Genomic DNA, 19,527 nt, shown 5'->3' with positions numbered 1-19,527 from the left:
GTAAGTACGAGTGTAAACAAGCCAAGCCGTTCAAGAGCTACTCGGGAACAGCTCACTAAAAGCTTGAGTTATCCGAGCTTAGACAAACTTGAGCCAAAAAGTAAACTTGTTAATTAACGAGCCTGTACATGAGCTTCACTTATCAAGCTCGAGCCAGCTAGCGAAACTAAACAAGCCTATTATTTATATAATGTTTATTGAACATATATTTATAATAAATTCAATATTATATATAAAACTATGATAAAAATAACTAAATAATATAACAATGTTATGAATAAAATTATATAGTGTAAAAGTACTAACTTATAAAAATTACCACCTCTAATACAAACATAACCTACAACAATAAGTGACTTACATTGATGTTAGATATCACACTAGTGTCCACAGTTTCTTCACAATTATTTGAACAAAACACTTGTGCATCAACCTGAAGCTATATAAAGATAATAAGATAACTTGTACTATTATTCAAACCTTGGAAAACCAAACTCAAATTACAAACCTGGTTTTCTAAGTTGACCGTGTTGAAACAATCAGAAACTAGTGGAACAGAAGCAGTGACCTGAATATAGATTTTAATTCAAATCAGCTAAGTTAAAAGAAGCCCATTACAAATACTACGAAATGAAAACAAGTGTGTAGGCTTACAGGATCAGTAGCTATCTGTTTCTTCTTAATGCACTTCATTTTGTTGGAATGTGAAGATACTTGTGCATTAGACTGAAAAAAATGATAAGAAAAGTAAAATAAAAGTATATTATATGTTTAAGTAAACAGTACAGAACTTTGGGAACCTTTCCACATAAGCATGAAGCCTTCATCAAGTTGAGTTCAGATTCCAGTGCAGCAACCGTTCTTTTTCAGCAGTAAGATTATGTCTTAAAACATTAGCTTCATTTTCACTGGCCTGTGATACATATTTAAAAATATTATTAACCTATGAACTATACAAGATTTAGGCCTGTAAACGAACTAAATGCTCAGTCAATCATTCAACGGAAAGTACATTTATGTTTGTTTATTTAGTAAAAGAATGAACACAAACAACAATTTTGGTTCATTTAATTAAATGAACGAAATGAACACATGTGTCGTTCATTTTTATAAATTCACATGCGTTTGTTCGTTTACGTTTTTCTATGTTTGCTCCTTTATGTTAATTTACATTCGTTTATTTAATAAACGGACAAACGAGCACGAGCAACACTTTTGTATCTTTTAGTTAAAAGTACGATTATGAACACATGCCTCGTTCGTTTCATATACAATCGTGAATGTTTTCATAACTTTACATTTGTTTATGTTTGTCCATCGGTGTTCATTTATGTTTGTTAAATTACGATTTTTTATGTTCATTCGTATATATATACACCCATTTAAACTTTATAAGACTATCACAATTTAGTCTACTTCTACTATTTTAAGGCCTAACCGATTAACAATCATGATTACATTTATTTGGTAGTTCACTCAATTAAGTTTGTTTATGCTCATTTATCTGTGTTAAGTTATGTTTGTTTGTTTACGTCTGTTTGTGTCCGTCAACAGTTTGCTTAAACTGTTAACAAACATACATAAACGAACACAGACACGTTCATTTACTTAACAAACAAACATGAACAAAAAAATTATGTCCGTTTAAATTGTTCATGTGCAATTGTCAGTAAAAAAGATTACCTCTAACTTGTTCTTGTGTTCTTTCAAAACTTTCCACAAGGCTTTAGAAAAGTTTGAAAGAATCCGATTCTCCCTAGCTGTATTAGCTTGATTAATGACACTTTCCTTAGTAACTTTTTTCTTGTTTGCTTTTATATTAACATCAACTGGAAACTGAAATGATGATTCACTGGTTTCGACATCTTTGTCTGGCTCTGAAATAAGTTCTGTCCAAACAGCAAACCAACCTTAAAACACTAAAAAAATGGTGCCACGTAAGTACAATAAAAAAATAAGGAATCTAATTTTTGTGTAACCTTCTTTATGAGGCTGATCAAGAATATCGCCCTTTACTTCATTATCCTGAAAAAAGAAAGTTAACAATGCGAAAGTAAAATAGTATGCAATATTCATTTAAAAAAGTAGCAAAACAATTTAAATGTTCAAATATGTAAGCTAGGAGTGCGCAAAAAACCAAAAGGCTGACCCGAAACTGAAAACTTTGAACCAAAATAACCGGACCCAAACAAAAACTGACGGGTTGGTTTTATGTTTTAATAAAAATCAAACTTTAGGTTTGTCTTGGTTTCGCAAGTAACTAAAACTGTAAAAGAACAGAACCAGATTATGAATTTTCATTTTAAATTTTGAACTAAGTAAATTACAAAAAATCTTATATATAATGCAATCCAAATTTTTAGCCCAAATGTAAAATATTCAATTAACTACTAACTAATGAAAAGATGTAGGCCCAAACTCATTATTTTTCGTAGTATAAATTTTAAGCCCAAATGGCAAAACCAAAACCAAACGATTTTTAAAACTCATCAACAGAAGTTTTGGTTTTCGGTCCAGTTTAAGCCCAAAACCAACCCATACAACCCTAATAAGCATTCAAACGTTAAGTAGGAAAACGAATGAAAGATACCATGCAAACTTCATTACTACTGAGCTTCATTCTTTTAGTTACTTCAGCTTTTGGCAACGTTTGGATCCGTCTTTTATTGCCTATTGGCTGTTCTTCAATACGCTCAAACCTAAAACAGAAACATTGAATGAGATATTTAGAGTTGACTTCAAATAGTCAAAAATGACAAAAACAAACATTAAAAGTTTTATACTTTATATTCATGAAGGGGGAAGCTTGTCTCAATAAATACAATGTATCTTGATAATCTTCTTCCTCTGGTTTGGCTGTTAATATCTACAAAAAGTAATTAATTAGCCAACCAACTGTAACACAAAAATAAAAGAAATTCATAGTATCATGACATGACATTAAATTGTCAGATCAAACATTTTGTCATGTCTAGAAATAAAGATGCATACCAACGCCATTCTCTTTTTTCCCTCTAAGAAATCGCGCAAATATTTTGTTAACTGGCAAAAAATACAAAATGATGGTGTCTCAAAAACTATGCCAAAAAAATATAAAGCAATAAGAACAAACTTTAACCAAAACTAATATGCAAGGGCTTACCATTGAATTTTGGAAATGCTTATGTAAAGGTTTCTTAGGGTTCCTTTGGTGCTCTAATAAAGACTAAAGATAGAAAATTAAACAGTTAGTAAATCACAGGTTATTATAAATACTGTTTATCAACAAATGAAAGAGATTTGTATTGGGTGGTAAACGAACCGAACGTTTAATGAATCATTTGACAAGAAATTTGTTTATTTATCAAACAATATGCACAAAAATTTGCGCTCATTTTTAATTAAACGAACACAAATGAACAGTCTTATTCGTTTACTTATGTTCGTGAACTTCATTTATGTTCTTTAATTTACGCTTGTTCACGTTCATTTATGTTCGTTAGTTTACATGTGTTTATATTCATTCGTGCATATATTCAGTTACATTTTTTAAATGCGCTAATTTTAATAAATTTTTAACCCCCTGACAGAATGATGTACATGTTTAGTGTTCGCTTGGTTATGTTTGTTAATCTATGTTAATTTGTCTTCATTAATGAACACGAAGACGCTACTTTTCTTAACAAAAGAACAAGAACAACAAAACTGTGTTCGTTTAATTGTTTGTGTTCATTCATTTGCTCAATTAGAGTTAAACAGACAAACACGTACATGTCCGATTCGGTTCATTTACAAGCCTAATCAGTGTTAAATTGTAGAATGCAAAGTGTGTGTATACACTTGTATATATAGCAAGAGAGAGAAAATAAAGTAAGCAAAGTAAATATAATATTTTCATTTTATAACTAAAGTTTTGATGCATACCCTCAAACATAATCCAAAAACCATAGATGTGTTATTAATAAAATTGCTTTCCAGTAATCTAGCTCCCTGTCAAAAACATAAAAAGCAATCAAGATTCTAAATCAAAAATGAGCACACACAAATAACCAGTAACAAAATTAGTTACACCCGAAAAAGGCACATCCAGTACTTGATATGAACATAGAGCAATCACAGTATACACATTGCAGATATTTCAAGTTTTCAACTAAGGTGCTGTTTGTTTTTCCTCAGAAGGACTTCTCCACCTCTTTTGTCTGCACTGAGAAGAGGGCGCGCAGACGTTGGGCTCTGCAGTGTGTTTGTTTTTTCGAAGACGTTTCATTAAAAAACGTCTGCGCGCCCTCTTCTCCCAGAAGTGTTGGTATTATTACTTCTTTAACCTCTTCTCCCAGAAGTGATGAGCCAAGTTGCTACTGATGACTCCACCACACTTCATTTTATTCTTTTCATTTGTTGTCACCATAATCTTTGTTTATGGCTGTGTTTTTCTATCTATTGCCGCCATCATCGCCGATTGTTACTGGGTTTGATTTACGAACCCTAGGCAGCGATCGTGTGGTGGTGGCAGCTCACCGATGTTGGGAAATTACGGTTGTTAAATCTAGGGTTTATGACCTCTGATTGTTACCGGATTCGGTGTGGTGGCTGTACTCCGGTGTGGGGAAGTGATGGCTTTTAAATCCACGGTTTCTGACGCCGGTTGCCGCCTCTGTCGATGTCGATTGACATTTGATTTGGGTTTTTTGGATGGTTGTTTGAAATATGAAATCAGGTTTGTGGCTGTGATGATCTAATGTTGTTCGAGTTAACATCAGCTCAGGATATGTGCCTGGCGTGGCAAAAATGCAGGATGGCAGGTACCCTTGCAGCCATGGCACTTTGAACCTTTTGCACCAATGTTTCGATAGGTCTGAGCCTCTTTATAGTGATTATTAAATCATTGATGAATTTCAAGTTTTAGTTTCTTTTGATATTTATAGATGATGGTATTTGAAGATTTTTGAGTCATATATTTCACCCGAACCATCATCGTTTATACTACTTATTTTTCTTTAATTATTTAAATTTCAGCTTATTTTAGCAGTCTGCAGATGTTAAAAAACAAACAGTCTTCTTGTTGCAGACTGCAGAGTTTTGGTCCACCTCTTCTGCTACAGATGTTGGCAGATGTGGTTTCGCAGTCTTCTGACATTTTACCTCTGAAAAACAAACAGCACCTAACATGTGAAATAACAAAACTAAAAGCAGTAATAATAGGCACCTGATTTCCAGTCTTCGTTTCTCTTTCAGCTCCAGCAAGGTCAACTATGGTCAATACAGCAGTGTAAGACTGATCTTCATCAAGGTTATCAAGGTCACAGCGAATGTTTATAATGCACTGTGAACGACTGGGACAATCTAAAGATACAAGCGAATATCACAGTTAATTACAAAAAAGTTGACAGTAGAAATAATATTACTTCCTAACAAACAAATGACCACTGCCATGTACCTCGACTGAATATTGGAATTTGTCATAGCAGTAGAACGCTTTAACATTCCACTTGCAATCAAGGATTCAGCTTGTTGAACATCATGAATGACCTCCTGTGTGCATCATTATAAAAACAAATTGAACACTTTTAGTATCCCTATTTTATTTCAGGTAGATTCAAGAAAGATGCGTAAATTCAGGAGATGAACATATGGGATAATAATATAATAATGAAAGTTAAACAACCTCTTTGAGACCTTTAATATTTGATTGTTGCATGAATAAATCACCTCCTTCGTGTGATAAATTCATAATCTTTTCCCCTTTTCCTCGCTCTGAGTATATTTCGAACATCGATAGATGAAAAGTCCTGCAACAATATAACAAACCATGATTATACACTTATACTTATCAACAGAACACGAAGATAAACACATGAATCATGAAACTATCATTTAACAAATGACCTTGAACATTTGGATCTACTGATCTCGTTCTCTGAAAATATTTGGCGAAGAGCAAGAGCAACCATACCAGGCTGTCTAGTACTTCCAAAAACAGTGAGTTTTACCAGATCCACTAGGTCCCATGGCAGCAAGCATTCCGCTCTTTCCCTTTAAAAAGTCTGTCACTAGTGGATACATCATTCTCTCATATACTTCACTGCCAAAAACAAATTGAAATCAATACTAAAGCAACATCTTAATGTTACAATACTCGATATCTAAATTGACCTAATTACCATGACTGTGTTAAAATCAGTTAAAGACAACAGTTATTAGTCCCATAATTAAAGAAACCCTGCCTAAAACAAACTGAAATCATCAAAACTACAAAAACATCTTACCCTTTCACTATTTCAAAACTTTGACCTAATTATCATGATTGTATTACAACCTGTTGATCAAAACAGTTATCAGTCCGAAAAATGAAGAACAATTCCAAATATCACAGAACCGTCAGCCTAATATAAAGGAAATGGTGGGCTGATCAGGAAACTCCAAAAAAATAGGAGAACCAAAGGGAAATGACTCGAAGAACTCCAAGTGAACTCTTTACAGCAGTGTTGGAACCAGCTCGTTGAACCTTAACCTTAAGACAAAACCCTAAAAATACTAAACACTAAAAAGCTAGACCCTAAATATGATTCTCTCAGTCTCACATACTCAACTCTGCCAAAAACAAACTGAAATCAAAACTACGACAACTTATCCTTTCACTATTACATAACTAAAATTGACCTAATTATCATGATTTTGTTAAGAATCAGTTAACCACAACATTTATTAATCCCAAAATTAAAAAAAAAAAAACTAATAACATCACAGAACAACAAATCACTATCCACAAACTATAATTAAACGTAAAACGACAGAGGTACGGCGGAGTAGGGTGTCGGGGAGGGTTACGGCGGACGGTGTTAGGGCACGGTGGTGGACTGGTGGTGATTGTCTCCTCATTCATTTTGATTTTGTGTAAAGCGGAAAGTGTGGGGGATTTATTTGTTTTTTGTTAAACCGGGAGGGAGGGAGGGAGGGAGGGAAACGTTTCGTTTCAAATTTGATTTTATTTTTTTTTATTTTTTTTATTTGTAGTGAGGGTTTCGACTGTTTCTTTCACCACCGCCAAACTTTTTTATATTTATTTTTGGCTTTTATTATTTGCACTTGAAAATAGTTAAAAACATTTTTTTGTTGTAATTTTGTTTAATTTGTCTTGTTGGTGTGCACCTAACAATGAAACTTCGATTATTGAATTTTGAAAAAGCGTTTGATTCTAGTGTTTGATTTTCAATATGGGTTCACTTTCATTCTTTTCGGTATTATTATTTAAGCTTAAAATTTTATGTCAAAATAAAAATTATTGATCCAAAATAATGATCAAGGCCTTAAGCAACCATTCTTATCTCATCCAACATCTCTTCACCGATCTTTAAATTTAAAAAAAATTATTATTTATATATATCATCCACCATTTGTTTACTCTATCCCTAGATTATAAAAAAATATTATATCAAAAAATTGGTATTCATCATTCATTAAATTACTGTGACCGTATAAAAATGAGAAATATAATAATACAATTGTTTTTAGTAGGATATAGATAAAATGATGGATGGTTTGTGGGAAATTTTTAAATATAAATATTAAAATTTTTAAAAGTATGAATTTTAGTTAAATTATAGGATAAAAAGTTATGGGTAGAATGTGAACGCTCTAATAATCATAATTTAACTATCGTTAATTTCACATTTCACATTAATTGTTTTAGACTTAATAATTTATTATTTAATTTTGAAACTAAATAACCTTTTTTCTCTAACGAAAAATTTCTTAGTTGCGAGACTGTTGATATAGACCAATTCGAGTGGGTTAGACTCCCAGAACAAAAAAAGGGAGAAACCAAACATGAGACAATTTTATAATTATTTTTTAAAAAGAAACGATTACAATTTATAGGGAAAAAAAAGACATAGATTTAGAAAAATATATACAATAAGGAAACCTAATTAAAGTACAATAGTGAAACTAAATGTATTGTATCAATTCCACGCCTCGTCAAAACGCCCTTTTTCCTCAAGGACGGGATGACGCGCCACGATGGTTGCCACTCGCGTCTCGTCGTGAAATATGGAATATGTGTTTTGGCAACGAAGTTTTGTGTCGTGGAAGCTATAAATGTTGAAGTTCTTGACACTAGAACCTTTTGAAAACCCATATGGGCCGCACATGTTTTGTAGGCGCGACAAGAGTTGGAGGTGATTTTCTTTGCTATGGCGACCAAGTTCACGTCATTTGGTAGCGGTTTCCTTGTCTTTTACAGGCCGCTGGTTGGGATGGGAACAAAGTGTTCCAATACAGGAGGTGGTGGAGATGCCAGGATTAGGGGTGTAAGGGCTGATTTTCGGCAGGACATTGACAAGGATGTGCCGGAAATTTTGTTGAGGGTGGCGGTAAGGTTAGCGATGACTTGGTTCATGGTGGTTGTGAGGGAGTCAAAGTGGAACCTGGCTAGGGTAGCTTGTTGGGCGATGCTTGATTTTTTGTTGGATCAATAACCGATCAATTTTGACGACCAAGGCCATGATCAGGTCTTCAAGAGCCGAATGAGGCATGAGGGCGATGAATGAAAGCACCAAATTGATAGAGACCAATCCGAGATGGTCAATCTCTCGATAGACCCGTATAGTGGATTATAAGAAGAAGAATAAGACCGATTCGAGATGGTGAATCTCTCGATAAAGCCGTAGAGTGGGTTATGCTCTTAGAACAAAAAGAAGAGAAACCAAACTTGAAACAATTTTCTAATTATTTTTCTTAAAGAAGTGATTACAATTTATAAGAAAGAAAAAAACATAAGGTTATGAAAAGATAAACAATAAGAAAACCTAATTAGAAACAATAACAAAACTAAATAAGAGATAAACTTAATTAATATATATTAAATTCATATAATGTATTAGAATCATGTATCGTATCACTTCTGCTCAGAATTTTAGGCATTTAAAAGGTTTTGCCTCTTCTTGCAATTGGTATTTTGGTACAATAGCATGTGAATGATGGTAAAGGCTTGAAATCTTAAGGTCTCAAATTCGAAACCTAAATCAATGATTTTCTAAAAGTGTTGAATTTTGGATAATGTCATTGTGTTGTACTGAATTTGGGATGATGTGTTTTGGAAGGTGGAAGTGGGAAATTTGTTTATTTATACTAAGACCATGTGTAGTGGCACGTTGCCACCAACGTTATAGGGTGAAAACGCGGGGGGTACACCGCCCCCCTGCGTTATGTTTTTTTTTTCCAACGTTTTATACAAAACGCGCTTACATGGCACGCTAATAAAAAAAAGAGCCGTTGGGTGGGGTCTTGGAGCCGTTGGGCTTTTTTAAAAAAAAAATTATATTAATTATACTATATAAACAAACCAAACTCATTTTTTTAACACATTCCTTCCACTTCTATACCAATTTATATCTTTTACACAAATATTTATACCATCATGTTTCCAAATAACAACTAAAATATTATCGGTTTCGGTCAATATGCCTGTCAAGGCAACCAAAATCCACAACCGAACCAATCTACCGCCCCGACGCCAACCGTACCCATCCCGCATACGTATGACTCGCAAATGGCCGCGTACATTGCATATCTACAAAACGCTATGCCAAATGTGTTGCCCGGTTTCCAAAACATCGAGCTTTACACGACCTTGGAAACCAACGACTTCAAGTAAATTTGGACGCCGTCGACCTACTTAGAAGGAATGAAATGGACAAAGAAATCGAGGTTTTATCAAATGAGCTATCCGAAGACGACCCGATAGTCAAATCTCTAAAAGCCGCTCGACGAGCGAAAATTTTAGAAAAATGTAAATAAGTTTTAGTTTTATTAGTTATTTATGTATTTTTTTTAATTTGATGTATTTTTTTTTAATTTAGTTTTTATTTGGAAGTTTAATGTATTTTTTAATTTTATGTTAATTTATTTAAATGATTTAGTATTTAAAAAAACAAATAAAATTAATAATGACTGGCGTCACGTGGCGCATAATGTCTGGGGGTGGAGAGTTATGACTCCAGCCTGTTTTTGTAAAAAACCATAACTCTGACTGGGCGCCACGTGGCGCATAATGCCTGGTAATGGAGCTTTATGACTACACATGGTCTAACCGGAAAAACGTTGGGTTTGAAACTTGATTGGGAATTGGAGAATACGTGTTTCTAGAAGGTTTAGAGTTTGGATCATTTTCAGTTTTTCAACACTTTAAAACTTTCAAGTTTTTATATTAATTTTTGTCCTTTAAGTATTTGATTTTTAAACTAATTAACAAAAACTAGTTGGAAACCTACGTGTTGCTGCGGCGTCGATAAAACCTTGACTTTTCAAAGCCAAACCTATATCCAAAACAAAAAAAACTACAATCTAGTAAAGCTTAGGTTGACAACAAATGCCTAGCAAAAGAAAAAAAAAACAATTTTTAGATACAACTCATTACCATTTCTTTCATTCCCATAACCAAATTCACCATCTTGTTTGTAACTGCAACAAAGAAACAAAATTTTGAACATACAATATTGGCTTCTTAAACAAACCAGTATGAGACCGTTGGCCTTCTTTTGCTTCGAGATTCTAGAATATTCATCTCAACAAACATGCATCAAAACTTCACAACGAACCTGCAATTGTAATATAAAAAGATTCACTATTTACATCAATTTGTGTGAGCAATGTGAGAGGTGTTTAAGTTTACATCATTATAACAACCGCAACTCTTTTCAATTGTAGAAGACATTAAACTGTCCATCGATGCCTATAACCACCATAATGATTCACATATTAACCCATTTTGTCCATTTGTTTATAAAAAATTAATATTTATTAAATAAATTTATTTTTGGTGGTAATATGCATTTACACATTGGGCAATTAAAACCATTGACCCGTTGCCTTTTTAACTTTGTTTTGTTTCTATTTACTAATATGTGTAACGGGTCAAAGTAGATTAGGCTAGGTTAGTTTGACCCATGTAAGGCCCCGTTTATGATGCCCTACTTTGGCGTTGGATTTATTCATATACACGATTTTAAATATCAGAGTTAATTAAAACTTTTCACGAAATATAAAACTCTATCATACATTGCATAGCATTTTAAGATCTTTTCTTAAATAAACATCTTTTGTCTTTCAAAATAAAACATAAGTCTTTATAATATCATAGCATTAAGTCTCCAGATGTCAGCTTCTTTATTCTTCTGTCATGTGCCCTCCTCAAATCAGATGTCTCATCCTACTCACCTACGTGCATACTAAAAGTCAACTACGCTAAGTGAGTTCTAGTTAATCAGGAAACATACATTCATACACATACTTTCATATACGCATCCGAAGATAGATATCAAATACGTTACCTACTATCTTTCTTTCCTACATTCATACAAACATTCTCCATTCCATCATATTTTTCATACTTTCATACTACATTCATACTATATTTTATGTCTAAGATATTATTAGGGTATGGTCCTTTCGGTCTCAGATATTATTATGGTCTGGTCCCTTCTGTCTAAGATATTTGTAGGTTCCGGTCTCTTCTGTCTCAGATATTATAAGGGTCTGGTCCCTTTTGTCTCAGATACTATTAGGGTTTGGTCCATTTTGTCTATGTCATCTTACATCCTTTCCTACACATACACATTCCATACATACTTTCCTTTACGTACACATTCCATACATACTTTCCTTTACATACACATCTCATACTATGCATACTACATATTACCTTTCTTGACAATACATGCAATATCCGAAAATCGTTCACGCACCGACAAACATTCATTCATAACATTAATATAATATAACTATCACACTTATCATTATGGCATACGCTTACCACTTAAGGCAAGTGTATTAACATTCACACTGAGTATGCACGCATCCCCAAAAACATAACAAGAAAAGTGGGGCTAGAAACTCACCTGAACTTCGTTCCTTTCAGAGTTAATGGTAACTGATTTCTTTAACTGTGCACGGCTAACTGTTAAACAAGTATAGTATTATTCAACTACTCCTAATTATATCTTCCACTCAAATCATAAATCTAATTGAATCACATTCTAATCGAATCCCATTCTGATCAGTTTCACCATTCTAATCGAATCATCATTCTAATCTAATGGCAAATTCTAATCTAATGACAGATTGTATTCGAATGGCATATTCTAATCAAATGATAGATTATAATAGAATAGCAGATCCTAATTAAATGAACCTTAATAATCGAATGGACAGATTCTAATCGAATTGCCAGTTTCTAAATGAATGTCTTGATCTAATCGAATGAAACCTTCTAATCGAATGGTTCCTTTCCTAATCGAATGGTCATTTCTAATCGAATGGGCATTCGATTCGATCACTTTTACCTCAGATTCGATTCGATTACTTTCTTCACATTCGATTCGATTACTTTCTTATTTGGATTCGATTACTTGTCTTTGTTCGATTCGATTACTCTGCTGAATCAGAGGTTTTTAAGGACTTGATTCATATGTTTCCTTTCCTTCCATTTTCTATTCGAATACTTCCCATTCGAATACATTCCATTCAATAAAACCCTTTTCAGTCGATTAAGCGTTTTTATTATTATTATTATTATTATTATTATTATTATTATTATTATTTTTATTTCTGCATATATTATCATCTATTATCATATTTTAGTATTATTTCATCTTTTAAACATTTCCATTTCTACACTTGACCAAGATCTAGCTCGTTTAGCAATAAAGTTTAAACCTTTATTGATTCAAACCCGTTTAAGCTAGATCTAGTGTTACTAAGTGAGCCGTACATACTAACGAGTTTAATAAGTCCATATTTAGCATCAAGTTCACATTTTTATTGCATAAAAAGTGCCTGATTTGCCTTCATACCAAATATTAGGGCAAACCGTCTTTTAAAAATTAAACCTTTAAGCTTAAACGTACCTCTTAGGTTCACTCGAGCTACGGGTTAGCTTTAATACATGACCTTGGACTTGTTTCTTTCTTGTATAACAAGGATCTAACATAAACCTTCCTATATTTGTTGCGGATCGTCGTAAGGTTTAAGAGTGTTTGTGTGTATGGAGGCTAGAGGATAAGAATAAGGGATTTTAGGGTTTTAGGGAGGTTTAAGGGGGTTTATATATATCCTTAAACCCATGGACCTAAGTCCCATCACCATACCTTATTCCATCTTTTATGGACTAAGCCTACACTCAATTATTTTATTTATCTTAATTAGTTTTTTAACACGCTTTTAAATAAACAAACACCTTTTTATTTATTGTAATCCAAAGTAGGATGTTACAAGTATTCTCTCCTTAAAAAGGTTTCGTCCCCGAAACCTAACTATCACTTAAACAATTCAGGGTAAAAATTGCGCTTCTCTTCTTCAACTTCCCAAGTGGCATCTGATCCCTTACGATGCTTCCATATCACTTTCACTAATGGGATAACTTTATGACGAAATTGTTTTTCCTTGCGGTCAACGATCTCTACAAGCTGTTCAATATAGTTTAAATGTTCATCAACTTCAATGTCTAATAATGGCACATGAGACGTGTCATCAGCTAGACATGTTCTCAAATGAAAAACATGGAAAGTAGAATGAATTCTTTCCGACTCTTCAGGTAAATCTAGCTTGTAAGCCACTTCACCCACGCGATCTACAATCTTGAATGGTCCAATGTAACTTGGACTCAACTTTCCCCTCTTCCTAAAACGAATAATCACTTCCAAGGCGAGACCTTGAGCATCACATTGTGATGTACATAAAATTATACATCTTTTTAGCATCAATTAATCTCTAAAAACTGCAACTTCTATCGAATAATATAGCTCAGAAGGCTATTTATCATATTAAAAGGCAATTTCAGGTAAAACCAAGCCTTAAACGAAGAAACAAGTGAAAAGACAAAGAAAAATCGAAAGAAAACTCAAGAAAATCCTCAACCACGCCCCCGTGCCTCAAGGACCACGCCCCCGAGGGTTCACACATATATACATTACATGGGCGCACCGCAAGCAGAGCGTTTTACCAAGTTTCTTATTTTCTTCAATGTTTCCGTACTTACCATAATACACTTTTTGTCAAAGAATCTTCTAAACCTTCTAAGGCTGCTTGGATTCAGTTCATTAAATTGACCCATTTACTAAAATTATAATTTTAACCCGTTTGGTATTTTTGACTTATTAACCATTATTAGCTAATATTTTTTTGGGGAACCTGGTAAACTTAATTAATAAAAAGAATAACCGTATGCAACACAACTAAAAGGAAGCTAAAGATATACCCAAAGGCACCTCAAAGTAACAAAAACTAACTACGAGCTAACTTAAACAAATAAACTAACCCGTAGTAGATGTGGAGCCCAAATGTAACAATCACCAAAATAGTCTACATAAAAACAAAGGACCACTCTGTTGCTTACCACCAATATGTTAATGAGAATACTTACCAACATTCTTGTTCCTAAAAGAGGGGGTCGGTGTTGCCATTATTTGGGTTGTCATATTTAGAACTCGAGCTAGACAAAGATTAAAACTGTAGGTTCGTTAACAGCTACGTATGCATTTTTAGGTTCGTTAATTGTTGTTGAAGAACAATTTGATGATGTGGACTTTGGGACCAGGCCTTGGGCGTCGATGGCTTCATAAACCGCTTTTCCCTTGGTTTTTTTAGTTTGTTCGAATACTTTATCCTGCACATAAGTCCAAAGTAAAAATGTAAACCATATACTTTTTGGACTTGTATTAGGAGGTATAAATAGAAAGGACTAAAATAGCCTCACAAGATTATAGAACTATATTTAGTAAAATAGATTGTGTGTTTATTGACAACACCATACATAATATTGTTAAATTATAAATTTAGTTTTTTTGCAGTTGACTTTTTTGCATGTTATATAGAAAATGAAATATAAAAGCATTAAGTGGATTATATATCTAAATATATAATCTAATAATAATATATCAACTCTAAGTCATGGCATCAATGTCTTACAATCTGATTATGTGGCAGTGGTACTCGAATGTCACATCTGAAAACCTGCAATCAAAGTCATAAACTGCAAATGTTAGCACCTTGATGCATGCTTAAGATGCCCACGTAGTTACTTGTTTTAGTTTAATATATTACATTACATAAAACATTAAATCACTCACATAGCATTCAGGCCCATATCCAAATTTGTAGACAACATCACAAAAGAACAACGTCCAGAATTGAATCTATAGATATAGAGGAAGTTGAGAGAGATACATACCGGAGTGGGATATGATCAATGTTGTAAAACTCGCTAGGCGGTTCCTAGGCGGGCAACCCCCTTGTAGGGAGTACTCGGAGTACTCGGGGAGTACTCGGCTTGTACTCGGATATGATATACATATAACATAAATTAATTATAGGATATTATATATATGTTAAGATAAGCATAATTCACGTCAAAATAAGCATAATTCCATATGAAAAAAAAAACATGATTCAAAAAATTCATGTTTTGTTGTTATTTTTACCATTTTACTAAACAAATAAACAAAAAAAATAAAAAAATAATTGTGGCCGAGTTGACCTTGGAGGCTGAGTAATCCTGAGTACTCCGACTTTCGACGGAGTTGGACCTTGGCGAGTAATGGTGGCCGAGTTGGGAAAAGGCGACAAGGTTGATGTCCGAGGACCTTGGAATCGCCGATTCCAAGACCTTGGAATCCGATTTTTACAACACTGGATATGATTGTGAATTATGCATAGTGGTGATACTTCCACCGGTGTCGGAGACCCAACCAAGGTTGTAAACAGAATGCGATCTTCATCGACGAGAACTTTAACCTCTTAGGGTTTGAAAAGAAAGAGGTTGTAGGGGGATTATCAACGAGTCGAGGCAACAATAGGGGGATTAACAATTGGGATGTTGTGGAGGGAACAGTTACTTAATCAGAGCCACGATTATATCATACAGTTTTTGGTATTTTTTATTTATAATGTTAAGGTAGAAAATAAATTGATATTTGTTCTAAATTTCAGCCCAACAAAATAATGCTTCATATACATGTACATTGATGCATCAATAAGTTGTACATTATAATCCACATCTCAGTTTAAAAAAAATTATATCAAAACGTAGATAAAAATAAAAGTGTTGAAATGATATGTTTGAATTTTTTTAAAAAACATAATATACTTAAGGATATAAAAGAAATAGTGGAAAAAATATGTTTGAGGAATATATGGACAAAGATAAAGGGGTGAAAAAGTACGTATGCCATTTTTTACAAAAAAAAGGAAAGATGAAAGATAAAAAATGTAATTACATATTGACAAAGTAAATGTTACGTAAAATGCTAGTGACTAAAAGACTTTATTACCCCTTCAAATTCAAAAATCCATGCTATATGGTTTGTACTTATAGCAATAAGTTGGGTACCTCTTAAAAATTAAGAGGTCCCTAACTTGTATATTATATATAGTAGAGATTATTTCTACATATATTATCATCTATTATCATATTTTAGTATTATTTCATCTTTTAAACATTTTCATTTCTACCCTTGACTAAGATCTAGCTCGTTTAGCAATAAAGTTTAAACCTTTATTGATTTCAAACTTGTTTAAGCTAGATCCAGGGTTACTAAGTGAGTCGTACATACTAACGAGTTTAATAAGTCCATATTTAGCATCAAGTTCACATTTTTATTGCATAAAAAGTGCCTGATTTGCCTTCATACCAAATCTTAGGGCAAACGTCTTTTAAAAATGGAACCTTTAAGCGTAAAGCGTACCTCTTAGGTTCACTTGAGCTACGGGTAAGCTTCAATACGTGACCTTGGACTTGTTTCTTTCTTGTATAACAAGGATCTAACACAAACCTTTCTATATATTTGTTGCGGATCGCCGTAAGGTTTGAGAGTGTTTGTGTGTGTGTTTTTGAGTGTGTATGAAGGCTAGAGGATAAGAATGAGGGATTTTAGGGTTTTCGGGAGGTTTAGGGGTTTATATATATCCTTAAACCCATGGATCTAAGGCCCATCACCATCCCTTATTCCATCTTTTATGGACAAAGCCTACACTCAATTATTTTATTTATCTTAATTAAAATTTTAACACACTTTAAATAAACAAACGTCTTTTATTTATTATAATCAAAAGCATGATGTTACAACCCAAATAGTTACTATTTGGGTACATTTGTCTATAAATAATTAAATATAGAGATTTAGGGGGTTGTATGCAAAAAATAAAACCGAACCAATACAACCGGTTGTGATGTTTCTTAATGGGTCGGAAAAACTAAACCTGATTAAAAGGGGAACACGTTAAATAGGTAGAAAGTAGCCCAAAGTGAACCTTGACTCAAAGAAAGCATAATTATTTAAAAGATGGACAAAAGGTGTTTTATGTTCAACCAAACACTATTTAACCCGAATCCTTTGACAACTCAACCCTTTTAATGTGTAAAAAGTAAACATTTAATGTGACAATGTCTTCTGAAAAGCCAACTTGCTATAGTAATAAGAAACTGACCATTTAAAGGTAAATGGCATTAGGCTTTACCTGATTTTGATTTTTTTGTTAAATGATTAGACCATGAGTAGTCATAAAGGCTCACCCCCAGACATTATGTGACACGTGGCGTCCACTCAGAGTTATGGTTTTATACAAAAATATGATGTGGTCATAAAGCCCCACCCCCAGGTATTATGCGCCACGTGGCGCTCAGTCACCGTTAATTATTTTTGTTTTTTAAATAATAATTCATTTAAATAATAGATATAAAATTAAAAAACTATATTAATATTAGAAAAATACATTAAACGAATGTAGAAGTTTTAAAAATTCATTCTTATATCAAGTTTGGCATATGGCATCTTATTATCGTAAATACATTTTGTTTCTAATTTTTTTCTATATATAAATATCTTAAACAAAGTACCAAGTTGCAAGGACTTCAATGCAAATAATATTAAAAACAAGGTTAACTACATAAATAAATAGTACCATAGGGACTAAACAAAAACACTCAACCATTATAAAACAATAAACCCTAGCATGTTTCTCTTCTTAGCATCCCTAGATCCACCTCTATGGTTTTTTTTGCAATTAAGGTTTTGTTCTTTATCTATTTTTAATGTATACTAAAGGGGATCTAATGAAATTTTTAACGGATAGATTTTTGATTTTTGCGCCCATTTCTCGCGTTATACACAAAACGCTCCAAAAAAAACCCCAAAACGCCGGGGGGGGGGGGGTGTTCCCCGGCGTTTTGGGCCAAAACGCACCCCCCAAAACGCCCGAGTATGGATGGTCTTAGAATTATTACTTTAACTTTAAACAATGGTATCATATCCAAACATTAAACGATATTTTTTTGAATTCCAAGTACATGTAGCATTAATGATGATATAAAGAAGGTACGTAGGTCTCATGCAAAGTGTCCGTTAACTATAAGTTGCATTCTTTTTAACTTGTAGGGGTACTAAATAATAACAATAATTGTTTTTTTTTTCTTTTCACTGTAACTTTAAAAATGAAATCAAATAGGGAAAATGCACAGTAAAGTATATAGTAAAGTATATTAGGTTGTTACATACCTAATCATAGGAGCTCTCATTATAGTATCCTTTTAACATCCTTAATAATATCCATAGTAATAGATAGTAATTACATACGGTTAAAGTAAAACCAACCAATTTTATATCTAACAGGTCAAATGGGTTATGCTAAAATATTTAAATAAAAAGAATACGGGTCAAATGGGTTAAGTTAAATATATTTAACTAAAAATCATATGTACCTATCCAGGGTTGTCAAGAAGTAGTTGATCAGTGGAACCGACAACAGGCTCACATAAGCGTACCTGTATAAAAGTGAATTTTTATAGACGTTGTGGTTTATTAATAATCAGATAATAAATCAAAGAAAAATGTACCTTCGTATGAATATAACAAGTGTGTCTCATTCATAACTTTCAAAGAGGCGTTTCAAGTTAGGAGGTATGTAAGCAAACAGATCTACTACCTATAGTTCAAACAGAGAGTAAAGACAAACTAAATATTTCTGAACTCAAAACAGATGCAGTTCCTTGACCTTATTAACATCCATATTTGTTGCTATTAATAATATGTTAAATTAATTCTTGCAAAACATATATACTTATACATAGAACAAAACGATTACAAGATCAAGTGAGGTCATTTACCGTCAATGTTTGACCAGTTCCAGAAGCATTAGTGAATTTGATTGATCCTTGAAGCACAAATACAAACCTAAAATAAAAAAGGATAAATAAATCACATCAAAAGTAATTTGTTTTTAGTTATAAATTAGTAAAACATGATTACCTCTCAACATCATATAGGAGATCATATAAAGGCATGCCATAATTAATGTTATTAAGCTAAAAAAAAGTTCATATTGACTTTGAAGAGATATGATAACTTGACAACACAACTTCAAATTCTCCTAACGAAGACTGCATTTGAGTCTTAGTTTTTATAGTAACGTCACATACAGTTCAACAATATCACTTTCAAACTATATTATTATAATGATAATCAATTTTTACTAAGAAATTTTATGCATTCTGAATAC

General features: G+C 33.0%; 1 pseudogene; it reads right to left on the bottom strand.

The window, feature by feature from the left end:
* The window catches only part of LOC143590498 (uncharacterized), a 29,281-nt pseudogene extending 9,969 nt beyond the window's left edge, over nucleotides 1–19,312 (bottom strand).
* Between the last annotated feature and the right edge of the window lie 215 nt (nucleotides 19,313–19,527).

Source organism: Bidens hawaiensis, unplaced genomic scaffold, assembly GCF_021521415.1.
Source record: "Bidens hawaiensis isolate Kalapana, Puna unplaced genomic scaffold, B.hawaiensis_p1.1 tig00038618_1, whole genome shotgun sequence".
Taxonomy (NCBI): domain Eukaryota; kingdom Viridiplantae; phylum Streptophyta; class Magnoliopsida; order Asterales; family Asteraceae; genus Bidens; species Bidens hawaiensis.
This window is presented reverse-complemented; position numbering and strand designations above follow the sequence as displayed.